A 27,051-nucleotide genomic window follows, 5' to 3' on the forward strand; every position below is an offset into this window, starting at 1 on the left:
GAAGATATGTTGTGGAACTTTGTGATCCAGAATTCTAAAAGGGCCAAGAATAAGTGAAAAGATGAGCCTGTTCCTCCAGATTAAAGACATATCATAAAGCTTCAGTGATTAGGATGGTGTGTTACTAATACAAGGATGAAAAACAGACCAACAGAAAAAAAAAAGAGAGAGCTCAGAAACTGACCCACACTTAAAAGAGACACATGATCGATCAGGCATTGCAGACCAGAGGGGTTACCCATAAATGAAAATGGATTCCTGTCTCACACCATACATAAAAATCAACTCCAGGCAGGTCAGGAAGTAAAATAAGAAAAGTAAAGTTTTGAAGCTTTTTAAAAAATAAATAAATAAATAATATCTTAATGATCTTTTTGAAAGAGTGAGAAAAGCACAAATCATAAAGAAAAAAATGACAAAATTGATTAATAATAAGGGCTTCTGCTCAGTAAAATTACCACTTGAAAAGGGAAAAGATCAGCTTCAGTCTGAGATGATATTTGTGAAACACAACTCACAGAGAATCATTATTCAGAGTATGTGAAGGATCCCAATGAATAAGAAAGAAAAAGAGCAGGAAATATACAGCAGACATAAACAAGCCTAGCTGTGAAAAGGAAACAGGAATGGCCAATATATATGAATATGTATATGTGAAGACACACTCAACCTTATTATTAATCATGGGACCACAAATTCAGATTACAACAAAGTAGCTTTTCAAAAACAAAAACCCCACAAAACCCAACACTGGCAAGAATGTAGAACCACAAGTATTCCCCTGCTTTCCTGGCAAGAGTAGAGACTGGCTCCACCCCATTGGGAAGCAATTTGACATTAACTCTGAACTAATTTGCTCTATGTTCATTCTGGCCTCCTTCTAGGGTGCCATTCTGTATTTCAAAGGACAGAAAGTCAAAGTCAGTGGTTCTAAGGCACCCCCAGAGCCAGGGCCCTGGGTATGATGAAGCCTTGGCCTGTCCAGTGTGTTCAGTGAGACCTGAACTCCATTGAGTGGGGAGTGAGGCAGAGCTTGGGGCATTCGTTTTGCTGGCAGGGATTATAATGGTGGCTTCCCAGTTATAAAAGTCAGTTTCAGGCCAGAGGTAGCGTGGTTCTGGAGCCAGAAGGTCTAACAGCGGCTTCCTGATTTAGCTGAAGTGGCTTCCTAATTGTACGTAGTGCTCTGCGGCTTTGCAGCCAGAACTACACTGGCAGCTTTCCAGTCCAAAACATAACTTCCTGATGAAGGGGCAAGTGGCAGCTTTTTTGGTGGCCCAGTCCTTTGGTGTGGCTTTGGGAATCATCCCTAGAAGCTCAGCCTACAGTCTGTTCCCTCAACCCTCCCAACATCTCTGCAAATGATCAATAACCTATAATAAATCCCTTTCTGATTTGATGAGCTAGACTCCTGTGTTCTTTGTAACTGTACCTTGACTGATGCATCTGGCAAAGGTGTACTCAGAGACACCATCCACCCCTGCAATTACATCCCTAGATATACACCCTAGAGAAACTCCTGGACAAGTAGACCACAAAGATGCATGAAGGTATTTTCTGCAGTACCGTCTGTAATAACACACACGGAAAAAATCCAATGTCAATCAAGAGTAAGTGTGAGTGAGCATTAGTCACGCAGTCGTCCCTGACTCTTTGCGACCCCATGGACTGCAGCCCACCAGGTTCCTCTGTCCATGAGATTTTCCAGGCAAGGATACTGGAGTGGGTTGCCATTTCCTTCTCCAATCAAGAGTAGGATGAATAAATAAGTTGTGGAATAGTCATGCAAGAGAATAGGACACAGACGTGAAAATGAATGACCTGTAGCTTCACATATCAATTGGAAAAATTGCAGAATCAATGTTGAGTGAAAATTATCATTTCATTTATACAAGCATAAAGCTACAAAATTTGGAGGCATGCATACTTAAGTCATAAAACTAAAGAAAACACAGGAAGTAGCCAACACAGCATGTAGGATAACAGAAAAGGTACGGGGGTTATTGGAAAGGGAAACACAGGAGGTATCAAAGATACTTGTCCTGAAGGCATCAGCTGTGCGGTTCTGAAGCTACGAGCAACGTGAAGGGCACCGCATCACCCATGAGGTGTTCTTGCCAAACATATTTAATTGTAATCGAATCAAGCCTTTGGTTCCTTTTAAGTTCCAGATGCAGGAAAATCAGAGGATGGAGGAACCAGCTGAGCAGGACTGTAAGGAAACCATCCAACAAATCCAGACTGTGGCCATGCAAGGCAAGTGGTCCAACCACTTCTACAAATCAGTGTATTTGGGAGGAAGAGGGGGAGGGGGCAATTATTCTAGAAAAAGAGGGATGTTCTTGACTGGGTCTTGTTTTGAACAAACCAGATATGCAAACTATGTGGGGGACAGCTGAGGAGATTTAAATATGGGCTGTGGAATTATTAGTTTAGTTAGGTGTGATATTGGTATTGCAGTTATTTAAGAGAATGTCATTTTTAGAAAGGAGCAGTCAAGTATTGAGAGGTGAAGCTTTGGGGTATATAAAATTTAACTTTTAAATGGTTTAGAAATATATTAAATACATATATTTAATATGTATATATAAGGACCATATACAAAGCAAATATGGCAAAATATTAAAAATTATTCAATCTAGGTATATATTATGTGTACTTGTACTTTTCTATTTTTCAGTATTATTTGAAATTTTTCATAATAAAAGTCAAAGTAAAAAATGAAGGAGGACATAAAATTGATAAAAGTGCTAAATAGAGTTGTCAACAGTTGTTTAACAAATATTTGACACATACACATACAAAACATTTTCAATGTTAAAATAAAATTTGTCCTAGAAAGAAGGCTTTCAGATGGAAATTATCTCGATGGAGTCCCTAGAGAGAAACGTTTGGAAACCACTGCTCTGGATACGATATTTTCTAGATCAAATCAAAATAAGGGAGTGCTTGGCCCACGCTGAGGGTCCCTGGAAACCTGCTCGTCCGGCCGCGTTTGTTGAGAGCCCCTCCGCCCCGCGAAGGATGCTACGAGCAGCTGATGATGACTGCTCCGCAGCCGGCAGAGGCGTGGTCACGGCGCACGTTACGTCACAGAGGGGCCTTCTGTGACGCAGGGCCGCTGCCTGAGGAGGGGACCAGCGGGGGAGCGGCTGACCAGAGGCCCTGTGGACAGGGACGCACGCTGGGTTCAGTGAGCACTGGTTCCTTGAGCAGAACACCCATCTCTACCTTAGAGCGTTCCTCCTGGAAGGCGATGAATTTCCAACGGCAGTCTCTTCAGACTCATCTCAGGGGACCGCGCAGGTGGGTAGAAAGCAGGCCGCGGGGCGGCGGGGGCGGTGGAGAGGAAGCCAAACCCCACCCCTGATTCACCCGAGACCTCCACTTTCACAGGCTTGGCTTACGGAGCCCCCATGCTTTTGAACAAAAGATTTCGTTTAAACACGGGTTCTGTAGCTTGACAAGAGTTTTAGAACTACGGTTACGGGGAGCAGAGCGTGACACAGAAGACAGCACACACGCCGCCGCAGGCCTCGAGCGCAGGTTTTCACATCAGGTCAGCGGGGAATCCCTGCACTTGATCTTAGCCAAAAGGCCGCGAAGCATTGGTCAGCGGGGAATCCCTACCCTTGATCTTAGCCAAAAGGCCGCGAAGCATTGGTCAGCGGGGAATCCCTACCCTTGATCTTAGCCAAAAGGCCGCAAAGCGATTGGTCAGCGGGGAATCCCTACCCTTGATCTTAGCCAAAAGGCCGCAAAGCGATTGGTCAGTAGGGAATCCCTACAGGTTTCCTCGGGAGGCACAGAATGGGGAACACGGAGTTTCAGAGACTAACTCTTAGTTACCGGGCTCGGGAGGAGGACCAGAGCTGGGAGGTAAAACTGGAACACCAAAGGCTCCAAGGATCACATAGAAGAAGGGCCTGAACTAAAGGAAAAAGAGAGGAAAAGAGGCAAGGGACATTGCAAAGAGAGAAAATTCCAGACGTGGTGACTAATTTGATCAGGGGATAGAAGCAAAGGGGAGGTCCCCAAGTCCATTCAGGCTTTCAGTCGGACACTGCTCGGGTCGTGAGCAGGTAGAACCGCCCTGACAGAATGACACACCCTGGGCGGCTGCAACAACACGCGCGCGTTTCTCACCATTCTGGAGGCCGGAAGTCCAAGACAAGGTGCAGGCAGATTTGGTATCTGGGGGATGGGGTTCGCTTCCTGGTTCACAGACCGTGTCCTCCTCCAGTGGGAGGGATGAGGGAGCTTCTGGAGTCCCTGTTGTAGGGGCAATAATCCCACCCGTGAGGGCTCTGCACCTCATGACCTCACTGCCTCCCAAAGGCCCCACCTCCTAACATCATCGCACTGGGCATCAGGTTTCAACATTTGAACTTGAGGGACCAGGCATTCATCTCTAGGAAGCTGGAGAGAGAGAGATTCGGATAACTACAAAGAACTCCATCTGGGGCCTGGGGGGTGATGGCAGGACACAGCAGGCACTGCTTATAGGCAATCAGTCAATCCATTGATTCCTCCCATCACTTCTATTGATATTTCATCACCCAGGGCTGTCAACTCGGCTCCTCATTATCTGGTTCATTTCCGTCTCAGTATGTCCCATGGAGCTAGCCACCTCCACCTCTCACCTGAATTACACCCCAAAGTACCCTGACCCTTCTCTGATTTGTCCTTAGGGCTTCCCAGGCAGCTCAGTGGTAAAGAATCTGCCTACAGTGCAGGAGACAGGGGTTCGGTCCTTGGGTTGGAAGATCTCCTGGAGGAGGGAATGGCAATGCGCTCCAGTGTTCTTGCCCGGAGTATCCCATGGACAGAGGAGCCTGGCGGGCTATGGTCCATGGGGTCGCCAAGAGTCAGACACGACTTAGCAACAAAACAACAATACAACTTGTCTTCCACAGTAGCCACGTCATCTTTTTGGACTGAAAATCTAATTTATTTTACCTCTTTTGCATTTGCATTAAGAAGGAACTCTAGATTAGGAAATGGTTGTTGGTTCCAAGCTCAAAGATCCAAAAGGCAAGATAAAACTAGCCAGCTCTTCCCCCAGCCTCGGCCCCAGGGGGAGCTAAGCGCTCTGGAGCCCGCAGCCAGCTGGAAACCCCTACGCTTTCCTGACCTGCCCCTCCCAGCACTGCCCCCTCCCCAGAGCCGCCAGGAGGTCACAGAACGCCTTCTAAGAGTCGCTCCTTAAGAGACAGGTCAGGAAGTGAGGGCACATTTATCTCTGTACGGAAGGCAGGGCCTCCTCCAAGCAGGCGTGAACCAACCAGTCTTCCTGTGGGTGAGAAAACACCCAGAACCGGTCTCACCACCGCCCCCTCTGAATCGGACCCCCACCTGCTGCCAACACACGGCCGGCCGTCATCATCCGGGCTCTGCCCACGCCGTCTCCCTGATCCGAAACCCACATGGCCCCCACTGATGACCCGGCCTCAACCGGGGCACTTCTCCAACGTGGCAAGACTGCGGTCCCCCCAGAGGATTCTGATGGAGAAGACAGAAAGTGAAGTCACAGCCCTTACGTCTCTCTTACATGCCAAGCATTTTACGTCCAGCACTTTATCTGATCTTCCCATATTCCCCTAGAGGCTTAGTCCGGTCACCTCTGACGCTGAGAGTCGAGTAATCTGTCCAAGATCACATCACATCATTAGCAAAGCGATAGAACTGTAATTCAATGCCAAACCGTTTGATTTTTTTTTTTTTTTTGCACATCATATGATCCCTGGCCATCCAAATCCCTTTCCTGAGCATTTAAGAGCTTAAAAAATCTGACTCTTAAATGGGTGCCTTGTTTTGTACACAAGTGACACCTTAATTTGTAACAGTTAATATTATCCTCACAACATTTAGTTTTTTGATGACTTCAGTATACCCATCATCCACCTTGTCCACCAAGCCTTACACACACACACACACACACACACACACACACACACGTCTTAGGGATTAGGCCGTTCCTCTGCCATTCTTGACACCTGGCCGTCTCCACACCTGACCATGTGTTTCTCTGGACCCTCTGCCTCTGGCCCGCCATCCACTCTCTGCTCTGAAAACATGCCTCTGGGCCCTGCTCCTGCTCCCCCGGGCTGGGAATGAACCCTGTCCTAGGCTCCAACTGAACATCTCATTACTGCTTCCTCATTTTCTGAACTTTTGTTTAAGACGTTATGGGTGTGTCTGTCTAATAGAGCATAGGTCACTTGAAGACGAGAACTACCTTCTGGTCATCCTTACGTACCCCAGCCTATTAGAAAAGATAAAGAAAGCCAGTGATGGAGACAGTCCTTATGGTGTGATGTGGACACAATTCCATGACCAAAAATGACAGCTTTCCACCCTCCTGATGACCTCCTCAGGTCCTTGGCTTGCTTACTCCTTAATATATTGTAATGCTTCTTGCATGTTGCAGGAAAGCAAGATACTGACATCTATCATGGAGAGGAAGAGCAGGTCTGACAGCTTTAAGCACCTTTTCTTTATCATTTTCAAGGCGATGCTCCTTCCGATGCAGTGTTAATGACGCCTATAGCTGGAACACAGAAGGCAGGCTTGCTCACAAACTCCATCCGGACCTCAGGAAGAAGCGACATCCTGGGTGGGATCCTCCGTTCTGACCTGGACTTTAGTAAATTCCTTTTGTCGGGACTGTAATTGCAGGTGGTGATCAGAGGCCGCAGAGACCCCGGAAGAATTTTATGGCATTCCAGACAGGACACAGACCAGCTTGGAGGAGAAGCAGCAATAAGACTTGGCAACACAGCGAGGGCGTGGAAGTTATTTCCGAGGAGAGACAATGGTAAGACCAACTGAACTGATTCTGGTGTAGGAGGGCAGAATTCTTAGAGGGGCACCTTTTATACCAAGACAATGATTTCACTGGTCTGAACTCAGAAGTGGTTCAACACCAGCGTTCTGGGAACTAAGCTCTCCTCTTCTTCTGGTACCTTTCAATCTTCTCCCATCTGGTGTGTCTAAATTAATGTTTTTGTAGCCAGAACTTCCATTTTATTGCAGTGGCTACTTTCGTGTCTCTTTACTGCTGTCTTTAATAACTTTTAATGACCTAAGACATAGTTGGCTGAGTTCCATTTTCCATTTCCTCCAAGTCCAACGATGGTGCATCCTACGCCATGTAGTGTACAAATACAGAGGAGGCAGCGCTAATTCTTTCTGCCTTATCTTCACCCCAGCATGCCTGGACTCTTGACAGGGCAAAACAGAGTGGGAAAGTGGTTTTCTACCTTGCTAAGAAATAGCAAGCAAGCCCAGATGTCATGAGTTCCCAACCCACAGAGGTCGTCTGTCTCTTGCTGCACGTACTTCCTTGAATGTGTCTTTCAGTACCTCCCACCAGAAAATCACGGGGCAGGATGACTCATGGTGCATAGCCACGAGTGAGACAAAGACTGTCTCAAGGAGCTCTCATTCTGCAAGGGGAATCAGGCAGGTGCCCAAATCTACACAGGTAGTGGGAGGTCGATGCCCCAAGAGAGGCAGAAAGGGCTGCAGAAGATGGAATGAGAGAGAGATTTCATCCCATCAGGGAAGACTTGGTGGAGGTCCCAGCCAGTTTGGGGGACGTTGAGTTTGCAATCAGTTTGCAAGCAATTCAAGTGCAAGAACTCACAGGCAGTAGGGACATGGGCCAGAAATCAGGAGGAAGAGGGTGTGTCTGGGAAGTAAAGAGCCCAAAGTTATGATGGGAAGAGTTCATTCTCAGTTCCCCAACTTCTGTTTGGAGTACAGTGAGTCCACTACGTGTGAATCTTCAAGTTTCAAACCTTTAAAAGTCGTGAACGTGCGTTCACATGTCCAATCACGTAAGTCTGTTCATGTGTCTGGCTTGCATTGTTGCATGCCCACATTCTCTATAGCTGGTTGTGCTTCTGTGAACTTTACAGAACTGCATAGAGTACAGTACACAGTATCTTTATTTCAAGCCCAGGATGTCCAGAAGGAAGCACAAAAGCAGTAATGATGTGGCCGGTACTACTGTACTTTTTAAGGGAACTATTCCATAAGGTTTGTTGCCGTTCAGCCGCTCAGTCGTGCCCAACTCTTTGCGACCCCATGGACTACAGCACACCAGGCTTCCCTGTCTTTGACTATCTCCCAGAGTCTGCTCAGACTCAAGTCCATTCAGTCGGTGATGCCATCCAACTATCTTGTCCTCTTTCCTCCCCTTCTCCTACCTTTAATCTTTCTCAGCATCAGGGTCTTTTCCAATGAGTCAGTTCTTCACATCAGGTGGCCAAACTCTTGGAACTTCAGCTTCAGCATCAGTCCTTCCAATGAACATTCAGGGCTGATTTCCTTTAGGATGGACTGGTTTGATCTCCTTTCTGTCCAAGGGACTCTCAAGCGTCTTCTCCAACACCACAGTTTGAAAGCATCGATTCTTTGGCGCTCATTGGTGGTGGTTTAGTCGCTAAGTTGGGCCTGACTCTTGTAACCCCATGAACTGTAGCTCACCAGGTTTGTCTGTCCATGGGATTCTCCAGGCAAGAATACTGGAGTGGGTTGCCATTTCCTTCTCCGGGGCGCTTGTTAGAAACATTTTATTTCTAGGTTCATTCTTTATATATTATTTGGGTGAGAAGTATTATAAACCTATGAAAACACTGTATTTATAACCGATTGTGTTAGTTGGGTACCTAGGCTAACTCTGTTGGACTTAACAAACCAACTGGACTCACGCACGCGCCCTCGGAATGGAGCCCCTTCTCACGCAGGACTCACTGCTGCGGGGCGCCTTGGTCCAAACCCCACGTGCAGCCGGGGCTGTTCACTTGCCAGCAGAGAGACTTCCTCCTGCAGCCGAGACCAAGGGCTCCTGCTTAGGCAAAGGTGCAACTCGGTGTTTAAAGTGAAAGCTTTTTTCATTTGTTCTTGTTTATTTCAGATTTTTTTAAGGTAATACCTTTAGTTTCTTTTTTACTTTAAAAGCATAAAATTTCTTCTAAAAAGTCACTTCTATCCCTGCCACCCAGCGATGATACACTTCAGAGTACCAAACTTCTCTTTTTAGTTAATGCAACTAATTCAAATTAATACCTGCATACTGATTTTTTGTTACTTGCATATTTTTTAAAAAAAAAACACCTAGACATTGGTAGTCATGACTTTTGGTATTATTTTCTCTTTAAGTAGTACACTCTGGCCTTCTTTGACAAACGCATCTACAGCGTCATTTTGGATTTCTAGAGTGTGTTCTATCTCCTTATTGACAGATATTCCGGTTATGCCCACTTGCGTACTACTTTTAGATAATGCTGTGATAAACATCCTTGTATGTGCACCCCTATGCCTGTATCTGGATGGTTTTCCTAAATATAAATTTTTAGAAGTAGAATTACAGGGTCCAAGAGAACACATATCTGTTTAATCTGTATCAAACAGATGTGTTTAATACAATTGAACACACCTTTAATGAAGGAAATTAAAACATAATTAAGAGAATTAAAAGCACATTTCACTGTATTGATGCACCCTGTCCTTAGAACTTAACACCAAGTGGTGTAAGCGTTGGCCTCATCTTACTTCCGTTTAAATACTTCCCACCAATCACGTGCCCCCCCCCGCCCATCCATACACCCCTCTTGAAGCCCCCATTCTTGCAAGGCCTGAGCTATTGACTAATCCCTTTAATCAAAAAGAGACTCACTCTGTCTGCACGGCATTTAGTGGCCCATTTTCATGAACATTGGGATGATGTGTGAAGCCACAGGAATGGTGATGTCACACAGACTACAGAGGCAGGGACTTGTTACGAGGCAGCCCCCCACTACTAACCCTCAAAGCCCGTTTCCACCCAGATGAGGTATTCTGAGTTAAAATTAGTTCATCAGTGTGAAATATTCTTGATCTTTTATCAGTATAATCTCTTCATTAAAACGGTCACCAGTTTCACTTTGGGGAGCTCTTCCCACTTGCTCTAGTACACCTTCCTTTGCCATCACAGAGAAAGGAAATGTCTCTGCCACCACGAAAGCAGAGCTGGACCAAATCCTGCCCACTGTTGGGCCAAGTCACAGGTCCTTTGGCCTCTATCTTCCTTTCTACAGCGCATTTCAACTCAGGATGGCGACCCCCAAATTACTAAGTCCGCTGAACTCAAACTCTATCACATTATCAGCCGCAAACATCATGTCCTGCCCCATCTGTGGCAAGCTGCAGTAGTCAGGGAGAGTTTATGATGGGAACCTGAGATCTTATTTCATGCCCTTGAAGCTCACTGAAGAAAAAAAGATTTGTTACTTTTAAATACTGAGTCAAATTGTTACAAATTTCACAAGAGTACAAAAGAAAAGGATAATCGAGTCTTAAAAATTCAGCCTAAAAAATATATATACATATATGAATATATGTAACGTAATATAACTTTTAAAAACCTAACCAAAATGAGTGGCTACTGACTTTTTCTTTCCCTGAGTTTGATGTTTGAATTATTGCCCTCCCAATGTCAAATTTTGTTTTCTATTATCCCCTTACATGTAGTGGGTATTCAATAAATGTTTATTACAGGGGACCAAATTGAATACACTTAGGTCAATATATTTCATGCATTCCTAGTGGTTGTTTATGGTTGGAAAACAATATTAACAACAACCATTTCAGTGTAGAGATAACACCAAAGAGCAATGCTGAGACACCCGAGGTGAGTTATTAAATTCTAATTTTACCAAAACCAGTATCACAAATTTGTGATAACTCATCCGACTCTTAGAGGGGAACAATGATTTGGGAGCAAAAGTGGATCAAGAAAATTGATATTCAAAGGCAGGGGTAAAAAGATATATATGTGAAATTCTGGCTCCCTACAGTGAATAGTCAAAAGCTCTCCTACCAGAAAATAATACTTTGAATTGAGAAGCATTCAAATCACAGTAAATTTCTAACCCAATTAAATTTCTCCTCCCAGGTAGTCTATGTACCGAGCAGTGTGACAGCTGTTAATACTGTCATTTAATAAACATTTCTCTAATGGAAAAAGATAAAATAATAAAGCTATATTCCAACATGTAAACAGAGATTTCTTCTTAAAATGTTAGCTTTGTTTGTAGTTGCTGTTTCCCAACCCCCCCGCCCAACACCAAACTGGTCTATCTCTTAGGAATTAAAATATCACCAGTAAATACTGGCAAACGTATCAGTAAATATGCCAGTAAACAGTAGCACAAAGACATGAAACATGCTCTTTGTAACTTGTGAGTATCTTCCTATCTTCTCCGCAACACACTGGAAGGACAGGGAAACAGGAACCGATCAATTCAAATGCCTGCAAGTATCTTTCGAATCAAGAACTATATTCTAGAAGCCTGGTTTTCCACTGCGATGCTGTTTGCCACTCTCTTCTTTTCAAACTTCCTAATAAGCCCTTACACATCACTCCTTGATTCTTGCTAGCTCCTCGGTGACTTCCCCTGGAGAGTAAACAGACTTGATCAGACAGAACTCGATAAAGCATGGTCTCTTCACATTACACACTTTGCCTTTAAGAAAAGCATTTCAGACACAGATTTTCTCAGAAGTGGGAAATAGTCTATTATTGTTTAGTAAAACAACTTAGTTTAAATATTATCATAGAAATCTTTTGAAAGATAATGATCTTCAAAAATCATTTAGAAAGGCTACAAGAGTGCCCACCATTGTGAGCACCTCATCTTGTTCGCCCGGAACGGTCCTGATTTCAGAACAAAAAGTCCCAAGTTCCCTCAGGTCCAAACAATCGGGGACAATCAGTTACCCGACTGTAAGCCACCTTTGAATGAAAATATCAGACAAGTCAGACAGCTCCGTTTAATTAAATTAGAAAGCCTTTTTAGTATTAAATAAAACAGCCGGTGGGAATGCCGCAGGGAGCTCAGCCTGGTGCTCCGTGACAACCTCGAGGGGTGGGCCGGGTGGGGGGTGGGAGGATGCTCCGGAGGGAGGGCATAGATGTAAACCTGTGGCTGACTCGCGTTGACCGCAGGGCAGAACGCAACACAACATGGCAGAGCAATTATCCTCCAGTTAAAAATAAGTCAGTTTTTTAAAAAGCCTTTTTGAATGTCCTGCTGTGTATAGGGCAGGGGGCTGAATCAGTCAGGGTTCGGTCAGAGTCCAGACCAGAGACAGATGGCACAGCCAAATGGGGTAATTTGAGAATTTAATTAAAAAAAAAAACAACAACCAAAAAAAAAACCCCCGCAGAGCTGTGGGTGGAGTCAGGGAAACACAGGATGCGTCTGGTATCCGGGCAGGCGGGAGACCCTAGCACCTGGAGAGGTAGGGGCGGGGATGGTCTGCAGAACCTGGAGACCCCTGGGGTCCCCTCCCCCTGCAGGCCGGGGCTCCCCGCCTCCCTGCGCCCACCCTGGGCAGGGCCTGGCCGGCAGCACCAGTGCCTCCCATTGGCCGGACCCCCTGGACGGCGGAGGAGGGGGTCCTGTGGACGCCAGTCCTCCACCCTCCGCGTCCTGGCCGCCGAGCAAAGCGGACAGTAAGTCTGGAGGGGCCCAGAGAGACGTAATTTTAAAACTAGGAGAAATTTTGGAGCATCCTTTTGTTGTTGCTGTTGCTGCTGAGTTGCTAAGTGGTGTTTGACTCTCTGCGACCCCACAGACGGCAGCACGCCGGGCTTCCCTGTCCTCCACGACCTCCCAAAGTGTGCTCACACCCGTGTGCGCTGAGTCGGTGACCATCACCAAGGAGCCATCCTCAAAGAGGTGCGATGGGCTGACGCACACTCGGGCCTGGGACGCAGTAGAAGTGTCCGTGTTCACAGAGAGGAAATCTAAGCGCTCCTCCCACGCTCAGCAGGAAGACCCTCTTGCCCATACGTAGGGGGCTTCCCCGGGGGCAGCCTTCTGCAGCCCAGCTGCTGTGGGGAGCGTGGATTGAGACAGAACATTGGCGACAGCAAGCCTTCCCTCTTCACGCAGTCTAACCAGGTACTCTCTGCTTTTCAAAGCCCAGTTTTGTTGTTTTTCCCTCTTTCCCTCTCTCCATCCATCCTATCCCTCAGCACTGCCAAAAGAAATTAAGATTTTCAAGTACCTCCTTTTGATACTGTGTTTAATGGAAGCTCTGACTGGTCACGGATTCTCCTTCTTGAATTTTCACTGACAAACTGCTTCCATCCAGCTGCCCTCTGGGGTGGGACGCCACCACAATAAAATGCAGTGTTAGCTGGGGATTTCAGCTGCCACCTGGGGGCTAGAGGTTCTCAATGGACGCTATTTAGCAAGGCCGGTGGTGAAATGGTGACAAATGGTATGTTGGCTTCTTTTTTTCTCGAGTCTGTGGTTTAGGACTGGTTGGTTTCAATCTTACTGGCTCTTTTTTTTTTTTTTCTGTGTTACCAATCTTTTCCACATTTAAAATCCGTTACTGCCTCTCCTACGGGGATATGGCAGCAAGCTTGGTGCTGTTGACAGAAGCCATTTGTTGGTGAGAAGGTTCATGTGTTTAGACTCCTGGCAAGTACTGATTTTTAGAGTCAATCCACACTACGGAATTTATGTTTATTTTCTTAAGGTTTTTTTTCCAACTCACAAAATAATTTTCCTTCAAATTGTTATCACTCCACTGACATGAAATGACCTAGACGGTTGCTGCGTTTATCTCTGCTCACAGCTGGTCAAATTAGGCTCATTGGCGTCTGATGAGCCAGAGATGGTCGGCATCTGAGCCCCTTTTACTCTCCAAACATCCCCGCCGGTTTCCCTGGCTGGTGAACCGTGGCTTCAGGCTCTGCCCCCTAGCCGTCACCCTCCTCCTCCCCACCCAGGGCCACTTCTTTCATTTAATTTTTTTTCACACTTAAGCAATTCTTCATTAATACTGTAATTTCATATGTCAGCCTTGATGAAAATCCTCCAGCCTGTCCCCATATGTCATTCAGTGTTTTTCGTTACTGCTGTTTTTTTATCGGAGCGTCGATGACTTGGGATGTTGTGTTAGTTCAGGTGTATAGCGCAGTGATTCAGTTAAACACGTTTCCTGGCCTTCCGCCTTGGCCAGAGCTCTGGAGGCTCCCTGGCACAGCCTTCCGCCTGCATCCTTCCTGGTTCTAGAATACTACTAACCTGCGCTGATCACTGGCTGAGCAACAAAATGGAAAAAGGAGGGGAGCTGGGCAGAGAAGCCTCTGAACTAAACTGTCCAAAGGTCGTGAGAAAGGATGGTCTCCGCTCCACGCCTGATGAGGGGCCCCGGACTCCTGCTTATTAAAGGGGAAGGAGATCAGAGTCACCGGCGTTCCGGCGAGGCTGGCAGAAGACATCTGGTGCTGGGGTAGCTTTCTGCTTCTAGCAGCAGAGAAAGCTGAGACCATGGCTCCTTCAAAGAGACGTCATGGGCTCAGGGCCCCTTCTGTGCAGGTCATATCCTGCCCACCCCAGCCCATCAAGGGCAGGTGCCATTTGAAGTGGAGAAACCATTTTTCTACAGTCCAGAGCCACTTGGGGTATCATCAACAGGCAACTTAAACTATTTGCACCACGTCCATATTTCCAGACCATATATCCTCTTGTGCATCTAAAACCAAGACAATGGCGATCACATTGCACTATATAAATGTATCAAATCAACATGAGATACACCTTGCACATGTGCGTACATGCTCAGTTGTATCCAACTCTGTGACCGTGGACCATAACCCACCAGGCTCCTTTGTCCAGGGGAGTTTCCAGCCAAGAATAACATCATAGCTTTCCATTTCCTCCTCCAGGGGTTCTTCCCGACCCAGGGATGGAACCCGCGTCTCTTGCTTTGGTAGGCGGATTCTTCACCACTGAGCCACCTGGGAAGCCCGTGATACACCTTAAACTTACACAATGTTGTAAGCCACATAGGTTCCAATTTAAAAATAAAAATAAAGCCCAGAGAGAGTAGGGTTGCTGCTAGGCTGTTCACTCTTTCAGAGGAGGGAATGGTTGTCACACCGAGACAGGGGTCTGACACAAGCGCTCTCTGACGTCTGTGAGCAGAGGGCTCGGTCCTCACATACAATGAGTGGCCCCATCACTTTTAGACTATAAGGATCACAGGCTAGAGGCGGTGATGTAGGTGACCTGAAACATCCAAAGATCCCAAAGCTTCTTCTCTATTCCAAAGGCATCAGGTGACTGTCTTCCAGCAGGTGTATTTTTCTGATGATGTTTGATTGGGTCATTTTAGAGTAAACCTCGGGAGTCTGGGAAATGGTCAAGGTGACTTCTGGGTGGCAGAGGGAACCCAGCCTGAGATGATTAAAACTGTCTGACCACGGGAACCTGTTTTTGTGTTTTTCTGAGGCTCTGTGACCAGATAATGTAACGTGTATGGTCCCAAGTGAGAGAAGGGAGGGCTTGGGGAGACAGAGCTTCGTGGTTTCAGTAGTGGCACCAAATGTCTTCCTGCTCAGCAAGTCAGCTTTGAGGTTCTGTTCGTGACCTCAGCTGATGGAACCACAGGGGCTAAAAGTGATGAGTCAGGGACACATAGCATTGGTTCCCTACACACAGGCGATTCAGCCATCCTGCGTCTACACCGCGTCTGTCCTGAGAGGGAGGGACAGAGGCCCAGGTTTTCTGACCTCAAAGATCTTAGGGTCTCGAGGACCTTGACCGATGGGGATGGAGAGAAGCTGGAAGTGAGGAGCCACTTCGGGAACCGAACCCTGCAAAACCCAGTGGATGTCTGCACACACCTCCTCTCCGCATCAGCCCTGCAGGTCTGCCCCCAGCCCTCACCAGCCACGAGAGCCCGCGTGGTCTTCTCTGGAAGGACGCTGGAGCTGGGCTCCCTCCCTGCCGCTGCAGTTAAGCCCCTTGCTCCTCGCCCCATCCTGGCCACCTGCCTCCCGCACAGGTTCACTGTCCTTCCTCCTTTCAGATTCTGTTTGGCAAATATACTGGAAGGACATTTCCAGAAAATGTGCTGCGGATGTCTGGAACGGTGCAGTTACCCGGGACAGAGGCGTTTTCTCCTCACTGTGTGTTCACAGGGTGTGGGCCTGGGCCAAGTGTGACTTTGGTCATCCGACCAGGACATTCAGCTGTGAGCACAGTGGAGCTGGTGTCCCGTGTGTCTGGAATGCCACACTTCCGGTTCCACAGTCTGGACGGCGCTTGTCCTCCCCAAAACCACCTCACGCTTTTGGCTTCAGCAAATCCTGTAGTTCCCTGAAGCCCCCAGGTCTCTTGACATGAAGTGCTGCTAAATCATGAATCTCCCATCCTGTCTTCGTCTTTATGAGCAGTTAAGGCATAAATTCTTTCTACGGTAGTAAAGGGTGCCGGTGCAGTTAGACTCGTCTAACCACCAGCATGCCTTCAAGGGAGTCACCATGACCTAATTCAAATGGTGAGAATTCCAGGGAGCGGGTCAGGCCTGCCTCTAAGGCGCGCGCTTTGTGAGCAGGATGGGTTTTGAGATTTCTTGTTTGCTCGTTGGTTGGTTTACTGAAGTATAGTTGATTTAATAATATCGTGTTAGTTTCACATATACAGCAAAGTGATCCAGTTATATGTTTTTTCTCAGATTCTTTTCCCTTATAGGCTTTTATATAAGATACTGGATATAGTTCCCTGTGCTGTATGGGAAATCCTTGTTGCTTACCTACTGTATAGATAGCAGCGTGTATCTGTTAACCCCGCACTACTCCTAATTTATTCTTCACCCCACCTGCCGCTCCCTTTTGGTAACCATAAGTTTGTTTTTTTATGCCTGCGAGCCTGTTTCTATTTTGTATGTATATAGACTCATTTCTGTTCTTTTAGCTTCCATATATATACCAGTGATAGAATATTTGTCTTTGTGTTACTTCACTTAGTCTCTAATCTCTAGGCCCATCCATGTTGCCACAAATGGTAATATTCTGTTCTTTTTGATGGCCGAGTAGTACTCCATTGTGCATCCATACCCCACGCTTTCTCAGGCCAGTCATCTTTGATGGACACGTACGTTGCTTCTGTGTCTTGGCTACTGTAAACAGTGCTGCTATGAACATTAGCAGTGTTGGTCATTCAGTCGTGTCTGACTGTGACCCCGTGGACTGTAGCCCGCCAGGTTCTTCTGTCCATGAATGAAATTCTCCAGGCAAGAATACTGGAGTGAGTTGCCAGTTCCTTCTCCAGGGAACATTGGGTTGCTTGTATCTTTTTGAATTAGAGTTTTCCAGATGTATGCCCAGGAGTGGGATTGCTAGATCATACAGTAGCTCTATTTTTAGTTTTTTAAAGATCCTCCATACTGTTTTCCCTAGCAGCTGCACCAATTTGCATTCCCACCAGCAGTGTAGGAGGGTTCCCAGAAGGAGAACTTTGACTACAGCTCCTTCTGCCCACCGTCCTTCCATCCCAGATTCACAAAACATTTCTTGGAATATTGCCTCTTGCAAAAGTTAGCATGTAAGAAATTCAGAGTTGTGATAAGCTGTGAAGGGGAGGAAGGGAGATGCTCATGGTTATTTCTATGGGGTATCAAATACAAGGGGACCATTTTATTTTATATCCTCTAGTATGCGTGAAGTACTACACAACAAAAATGTTAAACATATAATAATTTTTCAAGGAATATGTAAGTTTGGTTTAAAGTGGAGAGAAAATGCTCAGTACCATTTTGAGTTAAATTAAAAGGTAACAGAAAAATGAGGAGAGAGAAAGCGTGAAATAAGCAAAAGGAAGGGGAAAAGATGGAAGACAGAGAAGGAAAATGAAAGAATGAAAGTAAGTGATCAGAAAGACACCGGCTGGGGTTGGATTGGGGGTTGGCAGCTGGGGAACACCGGTGGAACAGGAGATAGGGCAGGGAAGGAGTGGAGGACCCGTGACCCTACAGGTGGGGAGACGGGGCCTTGGGAGTGTCCTCACACCCTCCAAAGCCTCGGCAGGTCTTCCTACCCTCCAGTCATCGGCCTTGGCCGTCTAAGAAAGCCACCCTCCTCCGTGGTCCAGACCGGGGCCCGTAGCCAGGGGATCCTGCCAGGCCTGCCTCTCAGCCCTGAAACCCACAACCCAGACTGAGACTCGAACCCACCGTCTTTTTTAAAGGATACTTTTATTATTTGCGTATTTATGGCTGTGCTGGATCTTCCTTGCCGCGAGGCCTTCTCTCTAGTTGCAGCAAGCAGGGGCTGCTCTTTGCTGCGGTGCTCAGCCTCCTCATCGTGGTGGCTTCTCCTGCTGCCGCGCGGAGGCTCCAGGGCACACGGGGTTCCGTAGTCGCAGCAGGGTAGCTGTGACTCCCGGGCCCTGGAGCACAGGCTCAATAATTGTGCTGCACGGGCTTGGCTGCTCTGCAGCACGTGGGATCTTCCCGCGTCAGGGATCAAACCCGTGTCTCCTGCGTTAGCAGGTAGATTCTTTACCACTGATCCACAAGGGAAGCCCAGACTCACTGTCTTTCCACCCCCTCTTCCCCTGACTGTCTTTTAGTTGGTATCACACACCTGACCTCAGGATTTAATGAAACTCAGGTTCCTGGTATCTCATTGCAGGAAGAATTCAGTGAGAGGCAGTGACAGGTCGCAGGTGGATTTATTCAGAGAGAAACACTCCACAGACAGAGTGTGGGCCATCTCAGAAGACGAGGGGCCCTGAAATATGGGGTGGGGGGTGGTTTTCACAGACTGAGTCGTTTCTGAGGCTAATGAGTAGGAGAATCATTCCAGCTATTTTGGGGAAGGGGCAGGGATTTCCAGGGCTCAGCCCATTGCCCACTGCTTGGCCTTTTATGGTGGGCCTTGGCACCTGTGGGCGTGTGATTTAGCCCGTGTTCTACAGCGAGTATATAATGAGGCCCAAGATGCACTGGAAGATGAGTCTTCCGCCATGATGGACCTGATCAGTTCTAACTGGTTAGTTGTATCCACAGTGGAGGTGTCCTTCTTTTAAAGGTTGCGCCCTGCCCCCTCTCCTCCTAGTCCGGCTCTGGTACAGATTCTGCATAAGCAGTGGGTGTCCCCACCTGACTGGTTTGTCCGTCCTTCTCTCCCCCAGGGCCTCAGCAGCAGCCGGGCGAGCTGCAGCCCACCAGAGCCCGACAAGCCTGGGAAGGAAGAGCCGCTCCCTCCCAGGGACGCCTGCAAGGTAGGTATGCAGGGTCTGCGTGGGCCTGCCTCGGCCACTCGGGGACACCTGGCTTCAGGGAGAAGGCGCGCTGCCCTCTACCCACCCCCTCGTCCACACTATGGCAAAATCCCACTGGTGTTAAAGAGTGACATTTTCAAAAAATGAAACTGCAAAAATACACTTGACTCAGAGAGGTAAGTAAAAAATGTCAGTTCTGTTCAAAGGGGAAAAAAAGGAAGAAAGGGATTCACAAGTACAGAATACCGGCACAGACGGGTGGTCTACACTGGCAGGGAGTATGCGAAAAGACGATTTTTTTTTCACCCGCTGCCTTCAAATCTTCCTTCCTCGTCTTTTCTTGACCCCTCGGGCTGAGCACACAGCGCCTTAGTCTCTGGTTGTGAAAAAGCAGCCTCGTTCTGGTCATTAGATTCTACTTCTGGTTTTTAAAAGTCAGGCCAGGCTAAGCTGAAGATGGACTTCACGTCCGTTCAAGGAGTTTCCCCCGCGTCCATATCGGGGAGCTGCGGCCCAAGGGTCCTCTGGGAGGAGATGGAGGCCGCTTTGACCTGGCGCTGCTCTCCCCGACCCCTGCTGCCGCTTACCCTGCAGGGCTTTGTGGACGGACGAAGCAAAAACGCAAAAACCAAGACAATGTATTAAAAAGCAGAGACATTACTTTTCCAACAAAGGTCCGTCTAGTCAAAGTTATAGTTTTTCCAGCAGTCACGTATGGAGGCAAGAGATGGACCGTAAAGAAAGCTGAGCACCGAAGAACTGATGCTTTTGAACTGTAGTGTTGGAAAAGACTCTTGAGAGTTCCCTGGACTTCAAGGAGATCCAACCAGTCCATCCTAAAGGAAATCAGTCCTGAATGTTCATTGGAAGGACTGATGCTGAAGCTGAAACTCCAGTCCTTTGGCCGCCACCTGATGCAAGAACTGACTCATTGGAAAAGCCCCTGATGCTGGGAAAAATTGAAGGCAGGAGGAGAAGGGGACGACAGAGGATGAGATGGTTGGATGGCATCTCTGACATGATGGACATGAGTTTGAGTAGACTCTGGGAGTTGGTGATGGACAGGGAGGCCTGGCTTGCTGCAGTCCATGGGGTCACAAAGAGTCAGACATGACTGAGCGACTGAACTGAGCTGATTTTTGCCATGCGTGTTCATGGACACCGTGAATTCTACCCACAAATCCCCAAGGACTCTGGATTAAGAACCCCACCCTGGAAGATTCCTTGTTCCAGGAACCCTCCCCCAGCAGCCTTCCTGCCTCTGCTTGTAGGTCAGCAAGAGGAGAGGGGAGCAGCTACATGGCCAGTGTGGTGGCCTCTTAGAGAAGCCTGCGGCTCCCTGCAGACTGGAGAAAAATTTGAAACCAATAGTCCTCAGCTTTGGAAACATGCAACTCTGAGACAACAGAAAAAGTGCCCTGAATGACCTGCTGCTGTGAATTCATTTTCTCTCCTACATTCGTGAAAATACACTGGAATCAATACCCAAGAAACTGTTAACATTGATTCGCTCTGAGGAGTGGAGATGGGAGGCTGGAAAGAGGGGCGGGGAATTACTCTTCTTGCTAAATTCTTTTGTACTATCTGAAAAATAATAACAATAAAATATATTTTGTTTATCTAATGGAAACAAATTTTAAAGAACACCTGAAAAGTTTTTCTGAAGGAAACTAGATGTGATTTTAACTGGTCCAAGGCTAGTGAGGGCTTTCTAAGCATAAAATTAATAAAAGAAATGATGGGGAAGGTAGGTTTGGTTATGCAAAATGGTTATGTCAAACATAGTGATATCACAGATGAAGCTAAAAGAGAAAAATGGCAAACATGAAGAAATATTTGCAATAAAAATTACCATAAAGGAGCTAATAGTCTTCTATTATGCAGCAACCTTATAAATCAATGAGAAAAACAATAACATGCTTCATATAGCTGTTTTGGAGTTTTCAGTACCCGTCTTCATTGTTTTTGTTCTTGATTCACCATAACCACCTCCAGAAAACAACTGGGCAGCAAAAGGGAGAAGGAAAATCCTAAATACATAGATAAAATCCCAGGAATCAGTGATGGCTGAGGCCACATCACTTCACTTTTACTCCCAGTCCAGGTGAGGTTAGGTTACTGACCATTGTTGTTTCAGGCCACATAAGGCTTGGAGGATCCTGCACCAAAGTGGACCAGAACTTCCAAGACTTCCTTCCCCAGTGGAAGAAAAATGAGTTAACCTCAGAATCTCCATCCAAGCATATCCTTAGAGATAAGTGATACCCTCACTAAGGATGCCGAAAATTTTCTTGAAAAATAAAGTATTATGTTCCTTTGTGCATGGCCTTCTGTAACAGCATCATGCCACATGGGAAGCAGCATGGACTTTGGAGATCACACAAACGTTTCACTCTCATAATATTAGAAAAAAATTAAAACTTCAGTAATACCAAGTGTTGGAGAGGATTGTGTGGAAAATAGGTTCTCTGCACTGTTCCTTGGAATATTAACTGATCCAATCACTTTGAGAACAATTTGGCAGCATCTAGTAAGGTTAAAAATAGGTACAGTTTCCAGTCCAATAATTCTATTTCTGAAGACACAATTACATATGGGTGCAAAGAGACATACAGAGATGCTTACTGAGGCATTACTTCACAACAGAAATTAATCAGAACCAGCCCAAATGTCCACCTGTACAAGGATGGGTAAATAAAATCATAGCACATTTATACAGTAAAGACCACACACAAGTCAAACTAAATTAACCAAATTTGTATGTCAGAACATGCAGAAATCACAAAAAATACATAATTTTGAGTAAAAAAAATGTTATACATGGTCTCATACAATACGATACCATGTATGTAAACATTCTTAAAAATACAGAGCAACCCTAAGTGTTGTTTACAGGTAATCTTTGCAGTAAAAGTATGAAAATCAAGGCCTGGATATATACCAAAGTTCAGATGGGAAGGAAATATAGGAGAATTGCTATTAAATTTTCATATATGTTTTTTGAAGCATGTTAATCATTTTTTATTGAAATATAGTTGATTTACAGTATTGTGTTAATTTTAGGTATACAGCATAGCTATTCAGATATAGATAAATATAGTTAGCTACACATACAGATAGAAATATGTATTGTGTTGCTATTTAGTTACTAAGTCATGTCCCACTCTTTGTGACCCCATGGACTCTAGCCCGCCAGGCTCCTCTGTCCATAGGATTTCCCAGGCAAGAATGCTGGAGTGGGTGGCCATCTCCTTCTCCAGGGGATCTTCCTGACCCAGGGATCAAACCCACACCTGCTGCTTGGCAGGTGGGTTCTTTCCCATTAAGCCCCTGGGGAAGCCCTGTGGCCTTTATTAGGTGCCTGTAACACTACGGCTCTGGATACTTTGCATCCAGTACAGGAAACCAAAATGTACCCCTGTCCTGCCTCCTGATGACACCAACTAGTAGCTTCTCCCCGCCCAGCACATCAGCTGGCAGCAGGCTCTGTCGTCTTCGCGCTAACGACATGAAGTTAGTGTGTTGAACATCATTATTTGGCCAATGGTTCTCAACTAGGGACACTTTCCACCCCCAGAGGGCACCTGGCAATGTCTGGGGACACTCTGGTTGTCACCACTGGGGAGGGGGCATTGCTACCGACGCAGAAGGCTGAGCCAGGGACGCTGCTGAGCATCCCGGGAGGCACAGGGAAGCCTGCATGGCAGAGACCCGCCTGGTAGAAACTGTCACAAGGGCGGAGCTTGAGAAGTACCGCGTAAAGCCCATTGAAGGCAGATATCATCGAACTGAATTTAATAGAGTAGATTCGACTATTTTTCCAATGAGTCCTTCTAAATTACCAGACATGACAAACCACCCGTTCTCGATAACAGTGGACATTGGGGCTGGATCAGAGAGAGTGGGTGACAGAGCTGCTCCCACTCAAACCCTGAGCCCTGATTCTTCCCTCTGTCTCCACGCCAGGCAGGATGCTCTCTGCCAGACAGGGTGTCCGCTCTGTAATCACTCTAATTTGGCAAATCACTGTGGAATCTTTTCTGATCCTGAAAATGTTATCAGGCTTGCATCTTAATTCAGTCTAACCCTGACGGTTTCCAGAGCTATCGGAAGAAACATATACTTCTTTCCAACCTCCCAAGCAACAGTTCAGCTCATCAGTGGACCAGACCTCCAATCCACATTGCTAATCAATTGCTCCTTATTCTTGAAGTTCAGTTGGTCAGATCCCTCAGAGACTATCAATCATGATGAGATTCAGCTTCCTGCATTGGGGGAATTCAAAACCCCCAAATACAGTGGTTTAAATAAGATAGAGTTTTATTTAGTTCTCCGTCCAGTGACATCTAGAGATAGGCAGTCCAGGGCTGGTTTGGTAGTGATGCCATCACGCTTCCTGAGCACTCTGTGGCCCGCATCCTCAGAGTGCAAGAGGGCTGCTGAAGTTCCTGCCAGAACACCCAGGTTCAAATCAGCAGCGTGGAAGAAAACTCCCTTGCCCACTGTTCCCACAGCCTTTGGCCATGCCCTGCAGAAGGTTCTCCCATGTCTGTTTTCCTCCATGGCTGTTTCCGAGCCATGAGCACTGAGGATGTGTTCTTCTTTGGAGCTGTATGGTTTCCACGTCCAACTTCTTGCTTGTGCAGGTGCAGAGACCCAGGGGTCCTTTTGAGAGCTGAACAATCGTAAGCTTTTGCTGGCCAAGCTGAGGGCTTCTGTCCAAATGTAGTAAGCCACCAACCCGTTTGCTTCCAGTGGGTTCCAAGTGTGAGTTACCTCAACCTAAAACTGTGTCTAGAAACAGTCTTTAAGCCCGAAGTCACTGATCGTTCATTTTATTTGGAGCTCCTAAGCCCTGCCCAGCCGCTTCCTCTCACGTCGTCGTTGGCTGTCCTTGAGACTGTCAGAAACCAAGAAAGAAAGCTGGGTGGGATGCAAGCCCCACCTTCCATCTGATCTTCCTGGCTGGGCTTGTTCCATTGTCTGGAAGTGAGTCCCAGGGAAGACGCCTGAGAAGGGCCGGGGGCCACCTTCTCCTCTCCTGCCAAGGCTGGATGGGCTTGCAGCCACCGACGGCCGCTTCAGTCTGCGTCAAGTAGTACTGTCAGCCCTCCATACCCACAGGTTCTGGATCGTGGATTCAGTCAATCTTGGAGGGAAAATATTTTTTTATTGGAGTGTAATTGCTTTATAATGTTGTGTTAGTTGTGGCCGTACAACAAAGTGAATCAGCTATGTGTATAAATGTGCATAAGTGTATCTACATGTACACCTCCCTCTTGAGCCTGCCTTCCACCCACCCCCATGCCACCCCTCTAGGGCATCACAGCGCTCGGGTGAAAAATTCCAGAAAGTAAAGCAAAACCGTGAGCTTGGCACACTCTGGCAACAATTTGCGTAGAATTTACAGGGGGCTGTATAAGTTGTAAGTAATCTACAGTTGATTTGAAGTGCATGGGAGGGTAGGCACAGGCTACATGCAAACACTAGGCCATCTTATAGAAGAAAACTTGGGCATCGGCAGATTTTGGTATCTTTGGGGGGGGTCCTGGAACCCATCCCCATGAGGAATTGAGGGACAATGTGTTGGATTTTTCACCTCTGTAAGACTCCCAGGTGTAAGACTCGGTCAGTTCAGACCACAGGCAGTGACATCACTTAGCAGAGGCGTTTCCCCACCCGTCTGCGCTGGCGGGAGGGAGAGCTCCAGCCCAAGTTCGTGTCTTGGCTAAAAGTCACAAGAAGCAACCGGTACAAACCGACACTTCACAGGTGCTCCCTTCCCCCCGCTGCACACGTTCCCCCTCAGCCTGCATGGCTTTTTTGGCTGCTTCAGCAGGCGATGGTCGGATCAAATGTTTTGCTAAGCATCACAGAGTCACCAGGGCTTCCCTGGGGGCTCAGACGGTAAAGAATCTGCCTGCAATGCAGGAGACCCGGGTACAGTCCCTGGGTCAGGAAGATCCCCCGGAGAGGGAAATGGCAACCCACTCCAGTATTCTCACTTGGGAAACCCCAGGGACAGAGGAGCCTGGCGGGCTACAGTCCACGGGGTCGCAAAGAGTCAGACACGACTGAGCGACTAACACTTTCACAGCATCACAGGGGTCACTAACTTCCCAACTAATGAGCTCTGTTTCATGACTATTCAAGTCCTGGCTTTCTCCACAAAGCCAATGCCACTCTTGGATTTTATTATATCACCCAACTCCCAGGGGTCACATTTTCTATTGATTAGGACGAGGTTTAGCTGCATCAGGGGCTTCCGTTGTGGCTCAGCTGGTAAAGAATCCGCCTGCAATGCGGGAGACCTGGATTCGATCCCTGGGTTGGGAAGATCCCCTGGAGAAGGAAACGGCAACCCACTCCAGTATTCCGACCTGGAGAATTCCAAGGACTTGTATAGTCCATGGGGTCGCAAAGAGTCAGAGACGGCTGAGCAACTTTCACTTTCACTTTAGCTGCATCAACTATGAAGATGCAGAATCATAGAGGTTTAAACATAGAACAAGGCCTGATACCCAAAGACGTGACTAGTCAGATGATAGAATAGGTAGAATAGATGATAAGAAACACATACATGTTTATTAATTATGACAGTTCTAGTGCTGAGCATTTATGACTTAGATGAAAGACCCATGAGTGAGTGTGATAACAGTGTCTTTCCCAAGTTGGAACAGGATTTGAAATGATGTTTCTCACAAGAAGATTTACACAGATGTCATGATTGTATTCATTAAATCCTGACTTGGAAGAATTTTGGAACTAAATTCTTTACATACCTTAGTATATACCATTTTACAGATAAGAAAACTAAGACCCAAAGAGGGCAAATAAGTCACCCAAGGTTACAGCAAATGGCAGACAGAGACCTGAACTCAGGTGTCTCAGAGACTAAATTGTCAGTTGCTAACTCTCGTCTAAGACTTCCCTCGTGGCTCAGACAGTAAAGCATCTGCCCACAATGCGGGAGACCTGGGTTCGATCCCTGGGTCAGGAAGATCCCCTGGAGAAGGAAATGGCAACCCACTCCAGTGCTCTTGCCTGGAAAATCCCATAGACAGAGGTGCCTGGTAGGCTACAGTCCATGGGGTCGCAAAGCATCGAACACGACTGAGTAACCTCACATTCACTCTCATCCGATTCTTTATGACCCCATGGACTGTAGCCCACCAGGCTCCTCTGTCTGGGAAGAAATTCTCCAGGCAAGAATGCTGGAGTGGGTAGCCACTCCCTTTTCCAGGGGACCTTCCCAACCCATGGATCAAACCCAGGTCTCCTGCATTGCAGGCAGATTCTTTACCATCTGAGCCCCCAGGAAAGCCCTTTAAGCACTGTGGTATATTGTTCACGGTGACTGATTTCTGGTTTTGGTTTTTTCCCTCAAAGGAGTAACTCCATCATGTTAAGTATTCAGTCCTAGACAATCATTCATTACCTGCACAATCAATCTGGTCTTATCAGGAGGAAGGTCACTCCAGCTCTAGATTACTAATCGATATTTTTAAACCACATATTACAGTGTTAATGAGCAGAAGGGTGGTGGAGAGAAAGAAGACATTCGCTTTTAGAAAAGAAGTAAAGAGACCAAGAGCAGTGTGAAGCGCTTTCATCCCAGTCTTTTCCTTTCCTTCCCTAGTGCCTTCCTTCCTTTTTTCATCGAGTCGGCGCATCCGCTCTGTATCAGCTCCCAGGAGCATCGCCGCGCTCAAAGCCAGCTCTGGGCTCATGGGTCAGGATGAGGGTGCCCGGCGGGCTGAGGTGGGGGGCTCCCTGAGCACATACGGGCAATGTCAACATCCCATCTGGTGGGGAGTAGGGGGAAGAAAGGGCTTCATTTAGGGCGATGATGCCTAGCAGAGACCTAGAAGGATAAACACAAGTTAGCCGAGTTCAGGCAGTCAGGAGGGCCGCTTGTGCAAAGGCCCGGGAGAGAGAGCAAGCGTGGGTTCTGGGTGCTGTTGGCAACGGC

The 27,051-nt window shown here is 47.0% G+C and overlaps 1 long non-coding RNA gene across 1 annotated transcript; it reads left to right on the forward strand.

The window, feature by feature from the left end:
• The first annotated feature begins 3,158 nt into the window (after nt 1–3,158).
• Nucleotides 3,159–19,143, forward strand: LOC122429381. The gene is made up of 3 exons (XR_006265966.1): nt 3,159–3,306; nt 6,679–6,817; nt 18,990–19,143. It is a non-coding gene; the product is annotated as an uncharacterized LOC122429381 (long non-coding RNA).
• The last annotated feature ends 7,908 nt before the right edge of the window (nt 19,144–27,051 follow it).

Source organism: Cervus canadensis, chromosome 28, assembly GCF_019320065.1.
Source record: "Cervus canadensis isolate Bull #8, Minnesota chromosome 28, ASM1932006v1, whole genome shotgun sequence".
Lineage (NCBI taxonomy): Eukaryota > Metazoa > Chordata > Mammalia > Artiodactyla > Cervidae > Cervus > Cervus canadensis.